This window comes from Acomys minous (assembly GCF_964271855.1).
Source record: "Acomys minous genome assembly, chromosome: 11".
NCBI lineage: Eukaryota > Metazoa > Chordata > Mammalia > Rodentia > Muridae > Acomys > Acomys minous.
This window is the reverse complement of record NC_140492.1, coordinates 64693269-64704133: the sequence shown is the minus strand read 5'-3', so window position 1 is coordinate 64704133 and position 10865 is coordinate 64693269. Positions and strand designations below refer to the sequence as shown.

At 41.0% G+C, this 10865-nt stretch overlaps 1 long non-coding RNA gene across 1 annotated transcript; it reads left to right on the top strand.

The window, feature by feature from the left end:
* Nucleotides 1–212: 212 nt before the first annotated feature.
* Nucleotides 213–10526, top strand: LOC311609361. Its single transcript, XR_014783364.1, has 3 exons — nt 213–388; nt 3567–3680; nt 10322–10526. It is a non-coding gene; the product is annotated as an uncharacterized lncRNA (long non-coding RNA).
* Nucleotides 10527–10865: the final 339 nt, after the last annotated feature.

The following is a 10865-nucleotide window of genomic DNA, read 5'->3' as shown; positions in this document are numbered from 1 at the left end:
GAACTCCCTGTTCCTTCTGTGGTGTCTCAGCTCAGGAAATTGCTCTTCTCTTCCCCCCCGGCCCCACGCTCACTGCACTTGAGGAATTTCTTTCTCCTCCCTTGATTACACATTCTCTCACTGCACCCACAGAGTCTGAGGAACTAACTGCACATCAGCTAGACTCACCCTTTGGCAAGCCAGGACTCCTTTGTAAATTCTCTCATTATTTGTTCTCTAGAGTCAGGCCCAGTGTTTGCTGCGGGTCTATGCCATCCATTGGTTTTCTTTCACTTACTTACTGGAGACCTCTCCCTTTCATGTAAGTGATACAATGCTATGGAAGGACCCTCGCGTGTGGGAGAGAACTCTAATCCTTGTTCTGCCATTAACGTTTGCCAAGTTCCAGGTAAATGCGTTACCTTGCTGGGGTTTTCTAGCTATTTTCTCATGAAATACAGGGTAGAGTTGAAACGAATGTACTTTAATATTTTGCCTTGCCATAAAATTCTGGGTCTTAGTTGGTCCCCAGGGGATCTGCCAAGCTGTCCACCTGTTGCATCTCACAAAGGTATTACTATATTTATTATCATATTCTTTGAGTGTATTTAAATGACCCTAATCTTTTACTTATGCGATGATTTTTTTTTTAACTCATGCTGACTATGCACAAGGTACTTAGATTAAACACAAAGACTGGGAACACTGGAGTCAAACCTTCCAGCCTCACTGGGAACACAGTTGCGCACTCACATACATGATCATGCTGTAGAAGGCAGGAATGGAAGTGACCAGACAATGCTGAATGGTGGCATTCAGGAGTCCCGTAAAGGGGGACTGTCCCTCGAGGCTGAAAAATCAGTTACCTGTAAAAGAAGAAGAAAGAATATTTCACATAAGGAAAACACGATGTTAGGAAGCCTAGAGACTGGAGATTGGGTGTTTAAAGATGGCAGAGGAGTTGTGAGAGGGACAGCAGACATTTATAGACAAGGGGGCGTGGCCAGGTTTGCCCTTCATGGGGCAGTTTCTAGGTCGCTTTAAGCTTGGATACTGTACTATGGATATTAAAATGCTTCTGATAAGTGTTACTCAGAGATGTGTGCTGGTCTTATTTGCATTTGAAGAGGTTTAATTTGCATCCAGAATAATAACAAAGATTAACTGAATACATTTTATCTCACATTTACTATGGGTACAATTGTAAATTTTAATTTAATGTTCATTCCTGAGGAGGGGGCAGGGTTTATCTGTGTAGTCTTGGCTATCCTGGAAATCACTCTGTAGGCCAGGCTGGCCCAGAGATCCACCTGTCTCTGCCTTCCAAGTACTCGAATTAAAGGTATACTACCCTACCTGGCTACAATTGTACTTTTATTGACATACATTTGTCTGTCTTCTTTATCTGAACTACAGCAAGCTACCCCAAACTGGATGGGTTAAAACGAAAGGAATTCTGGGGCCTATAAGACTGAAACCATCAAGGCTGTGCCCCTGTGAAGGTACCTGAGAAGGGCCCTCTTTTCCCCTCTCCTGCCCATCAGCAGCTGTAGTCTCTGAGAATCCATAGGCCACTTTCTTAGAAATGGATTTAAGTGCTTAACACCCAAAAGAATGGTATGTGCCAAGCCATCAGAGAGCCGACTCAGAATCATTCATTCATTCATGCATCATTTATGAGCCCTTCCCATGTGTCAGCCACTATTATAGGCACAAGGACACAGCTGTGAACAGACAGGGAAGGTTTTTTTTTTCTTTTATGAAATACATCTGGGTAGAAGAGACAGGCAATAAATCATAAAACTAACACAGTTTAAAATAGAACAGACAATAAAAAAAGAAATGGCATAAAAGAGAAGGACAGGTAAAGATTTTGTGCCTTAGTTTGGATGGTGAGAGTGGGCTTCTACAAGGAGGTGGCAACTGAACTGAGACTTTAGTAGATTAGGTGCTCATCTCGTGCATGTAAGTGCACAAAAAGTCAGGGGCGGGAACGTCTGGGTGTCTGTGTAGAACACAAGGAAGGTCAGTGTGGTTGCAGCCTAGGGAGCCAAGGGGAAGGAGTAGCACTTATGGGAGTCAGCCCTGCTGCTAAGTATGCACCAGTGCAGATGTCATTGCAAGATGGTTTCTTCTAAAGACACACACACACACACACACACACACACACACACACACACACGAGAGAGAGAGAGAGAGAGAGAGAGAGAGAGAGAGAGAGAGAGAGAGAGAAAGACAGACAGAGACACAGAGAAAGACAGAGAGACAGAGACAGGTACTCAGACCAAGAGTATTGTTTTAGTTGAAGCTCTGAAGTTGCCTAGGAAGACAGCACAGAGGTCTGTGATTCCTTAAGCGTTAAGGAGAAAAGACAGACAGCAACTAAATCACTCTCCACCTTCTTAATGTTTTCCTTTGAGATTGTATTTTAATTACAGCATTTCCCCCTTCTTGCTCCTTCCTACAGACCTTCCTATATACCCCTCCTCACTCTTCTTGAAGGTTATGGCCTCTTTTTCAATAATCGTTAAGCATGCCTGTAAGTATTTGGGGATGGCAGTGTTTGTAGCTGTATCCACTGGGACTGGGCTCCACAACTCTTCATCTTGATTGGGTGTGCCTTTCTGTAGCGGATTTCATCTGTTGTAAAAATAGTTTCCTTAGTAAAGAGTGAAGACTAGAGGTTTGTTAGAGATTATGGTGGTTTAATAAATAAATGGCTGTAGGCTTTCCTCCAATAATCATTTTTTCCTTCCTTCCTTTCTTTCCTTCTTTCCCGCCTTCCTTCCGTCTTTTCTCCTGTTCTTCTTTCTTTTGTGAAGCAAAGTCTTTCTGTCACCATGAGCTCACTGATTAGGGGAGGCTAGCTGGCCAGTGAGCCCCTGGGATTCTCCTGTCTCTGATCCTTCAGTTCTGGGGTGACAGACATGGGGTACTTGTGGGTGCAGGGAATAATTTCCTCTTACTTATTCAACAATTCATTTACTCATGGAGCTATATCTTCTGAAAAGCTCTGAAAAGTAACTTTTCATGCCAGCTCCTCCCATTGAAAAGGGATCTGTTTCCTCATATCAAAGAAAAATCGTGTCGCTATGTAATAACTTGATTGCAAACACATGGGATACCATAGCAAGATGAAGCCTCATCTATGACATTTTAACCATCATTTTCAAGTATTCGTCTTTTCTGAGGTGGCGTCATTTGTTATGTGACTTTAGTTCTCGCTCTTTTACAAAACGGAAAGTAGTGGGCTTTTCTTCATGTGCATGTTGTTTAGCTCTGTGACGTGAGATTGCACACGGAAACAGCGCATCTCCTACCACATTGAGGATGTGCCGAACTAACCGCTGGATGAAGGAAGGTGAGATGGTTGTACGATGTAACTATGCCAGGTGTGCTCTCCTTGCCAGTGCTGGCCCAGAGGGAGCCTTTGGTGAGCTGCAAGTATAAAAATAACAGATTTAATCAGCCTCGCCAACTCATCAGCATGGAATTCCAATAGCGAAAGGATGGGCTTGAGAGTGGTTCTTCGGTTTAGGATTGCTCAACTCGAGATGATGGGTAACTGATCTATCTACATTGTCAAGGAATTGAGACAGGACACAAAACAAGCAAAAGGACAGCTCCTCATCACCATGTCTGCAGCCTCTCTACACCAGAGAAACAAGGGTTCCAGCCCAGTTAACATTTGCTATTAAAAGGTAAGATACATTATATATCTTATATAAGAGTAACAATGAACCAGAATTAAGGCCTGAATGAGTAAGTGCGTGTGTAGGGCCACATTCTTTCCCCAGACGTGGGCTCAGTATCTCAAACAGAACAGTCTGCTTTGTTTACAGCAAGGAAGTCCTACCCATGTGAGCTAGACTGTTAACCTAGTGGTGATCCTATCATGTGACCAGGAACCACTCAGTGTTCTAGGTTCCTCATCAACACTTCAAAGATAGTAACTTATGACTCTATCAAAATCCTGTATGCTACTATTAGATATAAAACAACAACAACAACAACAACAACACCCTTCCCCATGCATCACCCTACATGGAGGAAACCTTGAAACAGTCCTGCTGCAGTCACCCATGAGACAGGGATGCCCACTTCCCCCACTCCTTGATACCACACTCAAAGCCCTAACTGCAGCAGTAAGGCAAGAGAAGGAAATCAAAGGGATGCAAATAGGAAAAAGAAGACCTAAACTATCCTTGTTTGCAGGCGACAGGATATACAGACGAGGTCTCCAAGACTCTATCAGAAAACTTCTAAAAATGGTAGACAGACCCAGCAATATGGCAGGATACAGAACCAACCCACAGAACTCAATAACTTTTCTACACATTACTCACAAACATAAGAAGAAGGAGAGAGTAGATACAGTCCCACTCACCATAGTCTCAAAGAAACTGATATATTTAGGGGCAGACATAACTGAGGAGATGAAGGATCTCAACAGTGAAAACTTTAAATCTCTGGAGAAAGAGAGGAGGGAAAACCCTAGAAAATGAAAAGTCATTCCTTGCTCATGGATTGACAAAATTCATATTGTGAAAGTGACTCTTCTGCAATCCCATTGCGCGGTCTCATCTCGTTCTTCACAACAATAGAATAAAACTATCTTAAAATCAATATGGAACAACAAGAGAGTCTGGATAGCCGAATCAATCTGGATCAAACAGGACACTGCTGGAAGAATGATCATTTCAGATAATAAGATATCTTACAAAGCCACAGTAATGAAACCAATATGGTACTGAAACAAAACCAGACATGTAGACAGATGGAACGCAACCAAAAATCCAAAAATAAATGTATTGCACTCATACTTTATCCATCTAAAGAAAAGGAGGCCACAAACTAAAATTAAAAAAAAAAAAAAAAGAACAAGAGGGTGGCGGTGTGTGTAGGAAAGCTTGGAGGGAGGGAAAGGAAAGGGGGAAATGATGTAAGTATATTATAATCTCAAAAAGGCATCTTTTAAAAAACTGCCGGTTGAATTTTTAGAGAATTTCTTAGAAAAGCCCACACGCATGCTGTTGAGTGTGTGTTGTCTTTATTTCTGGGGAGCTGTGCCTTCTGGATCTGACCCTCAAAATGCTTACAAGACAAGCTAGTTGAATAAGCTAGGGCATCATGTGAAACTGGAAGATGGGCCAGGTCAGCACACAGAGGCTCGCGGTCACCTTCCATGTTAAATCAGGTCCTAGGACTTCATCAAGGACCCAGTAGAACCCAAGAAATATTTGCAAACTTGATTTATACAGGTTTCTGTGATATGATTTATTTCAATGCCTGTATATAGCTCTTTAAGTTGACCCAAAGGCTAGGGTAATACAGTCAAACTGTTTTCACATGCAAACACTGCTTAGAATGTAATCCTTTCAATGTAGTACAAAATACTCTAAAGGTTTCAATCCAGGAGGAATAGTTATCATCTTAGAGATAGTCAAATTATTTACCGAGTGTTAAAAATATTTAAAAACATTTATAGCCACTAAGAATTGCCCAGACTTTATCTCAAAATGTTGCAAAGAAGTTATTTGATTTGAGTGTTGCAGGGTCAGATAAAGTTTGTAAGCCAGTGGACAACCCTTTGATGTCAGTGTTAAGCAAGTAAACTTCAACTTCTAAGGAACCATCTTTCCCATGAGACCTCAGGCCCCATGATTCCGGCGAGCATACTTGCAGTCTTTGAAAGAAAGACAAGACACAGGCAAAAGCATGGGTGTGGATTTCTCTATTAAGACTGAGGTCAGGCCTGGGGACGGAGTGTGCGGACAGAGATAATAAAATGACTTTTTTTTTCTCCAGTCAGGCGATTCTGCTGCCAACAGGTTTGGCTCACTGACTCTGACTAACGTTGAGCAAACCTCCTGAAAAGGCCAGCTATCTAGGATAAAGGAAGCTATCTTCCTTTATCGTGTGGGTTAGCTTCTGTAAAATTGTCACAAACCTAGAAGCTCCTGGGTAGAGGGACTCTGAACTGAGGAATTAACCTCATCAGATTGACGTGCCTACTAGATATCTTCTTGATGGTTAATTGGAGGGTCCATCCCATTGTGGACACTGCCATCCCAGGGCTGGGTAAGGGAGACAGCTGAGCAAGCTGGAGGGAACAAGCCAGGAAGCAGACCTCCAAGATCTCTGCTTCCGTTCCTGCCCACAGGTTTCTGTCTTAGCACCTTCCTTCTCTTCCCTTGATGAAATTTAAAATGTAAGGCAAATACTGCCCCCTAATTGCTTTTGGTGTTTTATCAGTAATGCTAGTTTTCTCTTCCTGGGTCATTCCCTCTGGCCAGATGTATCTTGTGTCCTGGTTTCCTTTCCCTGCTTTCGTAAGCTCTTCTTTATATTTTTCTACATGGATATTTCTTATAATTAAATTTTTTTTTACATGTTGAATCCCATGTTGAGACTCAGTTCTTGAGAATCCAGTTTACCAGAGGATCTTCTCTGTGTCTTGCTTTCCTTGTGTGAAGGAAAAGCTACTCTCTAAGATGGTCGTAATGAATTAAAGGGAACCAATGAGTTTAAAGCATAATTGCACAGCAGCATCTAATTTAGTTTTAGTTAATAAGTAGAATTGTTGTTGTTGTTATTACTATTACAATATCTTAATGATTTTTTTTCTAAACTAGCATGTTAGGAGATCCTGAGCTTTTAAATCACCTGGGTAACATAGGACTAAATAAATGTAAAATAAAAGAATTCAGATTAAAAACTACATAAACTATTGATAAGATCTAGTAGTAAAAGTTCAGACTTAAGATTATCTTATCCGTCAGTCATTTAATGTGAAAAGTGCTATTGATTGGGCTTAATCCACCTGGCCTTCATGTTATGTGGCCATTGGGATTGAGTTCTCCTTTGAATGTAAGGAAAACCAAGAGTTCTCAGTTAAATTGAACCAACTTCTCACAGATAGAAATACAAATGCCAGAAGAGGCCTATAAAAGGCACCAAAATATTTTCCTGGCTTTACTATCCTAGTTATTGCATATATTCTGCAATTACACTGAGGGCATGGTGGTAGCTCAGCAGGGACTATAATTTGAGGTTATGCTTTTCCCCAAATAACATTATTCATATTTAACATAACTATTTAATATTATTTCCCCAAAACTGAAACAGTGGAATAACTTAAGGGTTGACATCCTTTTAAAAAATAAGAATTACAAATATTTAATAAAAATAAAAGAAAATGGGAATCCAGTATTGCCTCCTATCAAATTGAAATAAAACTTTAAAATGTAACAAAAAATAATAGAGAGCTGCCAAAGGAGTCTATTTATCTATCTATCTATCTATCTATCTATCTATCTATCTATCTATCATCTATATATCTGCCTATTCATTATTTATTTATTTTGTATCTTATTCCTGGCACACTTCTAAATAGATAATTTTCTTACATAGGAACAGTTTACATGTGTGTATAACATGTAGCTAGACTCATCTTTATCTAGATCCATCTTAAAAGTTGAAGAAAAACTTAGTATTTAAGATCATGTTGTACTTTGGGATATTTCTGGTGTTATTTGGTGGATATTTAATTTAACAGTATCTTCTGCTTTGTTTAATGGGGTTCTCTGAGATCTTCTCACTCAGATTTACTTTGACTGAGTTCTTTTTAAGTCAGATTTGCTATGGTTAAGAACAGTAGCACAGAATACTGCCTCATTTGGAAGTGATGCTTTGCTTTTCCCAGGAGATCAGTAGCATAAGCCAAGACTGTTTCCAGGACACTAAAAGAACCCTGCAGTGTTTGTGCTGCATTCAGAATGTTTAGATCAATCAGTCTTGTCTTAAAAGTTCATAAGGGCAGTGTTGTTTTCTCAGAAGAATAAGCCAGCTCTCCTGGTGTCATCAGCTGCCTCCCAGTGATGGAGAGATGGCTGGTTTGAGCAGTTATGATAGTGCTCAATTATTTCACGTTTTCCTCTACTCTGTCTTTGCTCTTTCAGAAACAAACACAAAGCAGACATGAATGTGGCACTGCTCAGTTTGTAGAAGTTGCATAGCCTCTGAGAAGCTCTTGACCACACAAATACTAATAAAAGTTGCAGAGACATCACCCAGCTGTCAGTCCCATGTGCTACCTCTTCTTACTTTGTCCTCTTTCACTGTATGGCTGTGCCATCTTCATCCAATGACCTCATTCACTGTATGGTTGTGCTGTGGGAAGCCATGCCAGAATCCTGTGCTTAGGCTGCATTTTGTGACCTTTGAGTTGCTGACCTTTGCCTCACAAGGTCTTGTGTTCTAGGCTATCCGTGGACTATTTACCTTTGAAAGAAGTAGGGAAGTCCCAACTTGGAACCACCTAGAGGATCAAGGAAGTTCTTACAGGGAACTACTCTAAGAACTAGGAAGTTCTACAGAGAGCGATTCAGGTTATTGTATTCTTGCCTGGGGGCTAGGGTGAGTGAGATTAGAATAGATCCTATTGACCTTGCTCTGTATATATTCTTACTAGTCGGGCATTAAAGGAAATCTTAATCAGAAATTTCCTGACTTGATTTGTTATTACTCGCGCCTCTTTATCCTACTTTCAATCCCCACTCCCTTTTTCAGGTGAACCCTGATTTGATTTTTTCCAGCAGGCCCGGGCCTGACATTGTGCCACCTTCATCCAATGACCTCATTCACTGTATGGCTGTGCCACCTTCATCCAATGCCCTCATTCACTGTATGGCTGTGCCACCTTCATCTGATGACCGCATTCACTGTATGGCTGTGCCACCTTCATCCGATGACCTCCTTCATTGTATGGCTGTGCCACCTTCATCCGATGACCTCATTCACTGTATGGCTGTGCCACCTTCATCCAATGACCTCATTCACTGTATGGCTGTGCCACTGTCGTCCAAGGGCCAGACTCAGGGACGAGTGTGAGTGATCTACTTTTTGTTTGTGAAAATTTTCCCTCCCTTCCCTCCCTTCACTCCCTTCCTCCTTCTTTTCCTTCCTTTATCTTCCTTCTTTCTTAACTTTCTTTGGTTAAATCAGAACACAATGTTAAGGCTTTCGTCACAGCAGTTTTCATGCACCCCTTGTTCTTCTTCACCCCTTCCCCACATCCTCACTAGTCCCTTGTACCAGTCTTACTGCTCCCCCTTTTTCCTCTCCTACCCTCTCACGTCTATTTCCTTACCCTTTTCTTTTAGACCTCCTTTTCTTCCTTCCTTCCCTCTTCTGTCCACCATTCTCCCTGCGTCATGTACTAATGCAACGATCCCTTAAATGGCTTCCTTCCTTTCTGTGTCTTCCCTCTAATCCACTTTCTATGCCCAACAATCTTATTTTATCATGACCTTAGGGTTCTCAGTTTTCTTTTTGTTGTTGTTGTTGTTGTTGTATTTTATGGTTATGACCTTCAAACCTCTTTGAATACCCAACCCTAATAGAATAAATTAAGCATACATCTATCGTACTGTTTTTTTTTTTTTTAGTTATCTCTACAGACTACAAGGCTTTTCTACTTCTTGTTGTATGAACGCTCAGCTACAAAACCTTAAAAGGTTAGATGCAGGTGACAAAAATATAATGGTAAGCAGCACACTAATATGCTCTATGGTAATATCTCATGTCCAATACATACTTAAAGTAAAGTACAATTGGATATCTGAGATATTGCTTGGCCTTTTGAATTAACTTACACATCTATTCATTTATAGCCAACTTATCACAACCATACACTATGAGGATTCAGGATCTAACACAGGTGCTGGATCATGTGAGGCAAGTGCTCTATCATTGAGCTACACTCAGCACACCAGACCTGTTTGTGTCATGACTTTTATTCATGAAGTTATAACAAAGAGTTTGCTGTGGTAGGAAACATGGCTGCCTCCTTTTCTCATGAACTCTGCCTGCTTGAATGTTAGTTGATTTTAGTCCACTGTCAATATCAGGTGTATCTGGTTTCATAACCAACTTTCAGTAACTAAGCTCTCAAAAAACACAAAATTTCTCTTACAATGCTGAAGGCCAGAAATCCAAAACCAATACTACTGGGCTGGAATTCAGAATGGTAAGGCTGCAGATTCCCAGGAGGGCTTAGAGAAAGAAGCATTACTTTTGGATTTGTGTTCCATCACACCTTACCTAGCACCTGTGCCCCTAACCTCTGCTTCTGAGACTCCTTTACTTTATTTGTGGTATGACTCACCTTTATAACTACTTAGCTGGCTGCATTTGAGGATTACCTGTCTAATCAAAGGGAAATTGTTTGGGTAGATCCAACTTTAGCACACAGGAATTCTTTTATTTTTAAATCAGAGATTTGGAATATGAAGAGCTTTTTCTTTATGGTCTTGACGATGAATTCCACCCTGTCTCCTAGAAGGAAAAGAAGGGAGTTCAGCGAACATGTAGAATGCCTCTGGAAGAAAACCTCCACCTGCAGACGAGATGAAGCTGCAGCTACCACTCGGATGATAGCCATGTAAGACCCGAGCAAAGAAGCCATCTAGCAGGCTTGTGAACTCCTACCTGGGAAAACCGCGTGGGAACTAGGGGATGATTTTAAGCCACATAACTTATATACATTGTTAGTTACCACTAGAAAATAAATGAGCAACGCAAACCTACATATATTCTTGTAAGAATTAGTTCTTTAATCCTAGTCTCAGTTGTATTCAGCATTGTGACAGTGCTATGAGTTCGAGTGAGTGAGACTGCCATGGAGTGAGACTCCATTCCTTCGTCATGACATACTTGCTTGAATGTTCTTGGCATATGACTAGTAAACCGGTTGATCTAAAGTCAGAGAGCCTGGCTGATCTATCAGCATTTGAAGTCACTATCATGACACTTAAGGGCTTCCCTGGTCTTAATTTTCATTCCTTTCCCTAAATCTCCCCCCCCACCTTTTTTCTTTCTTTCTT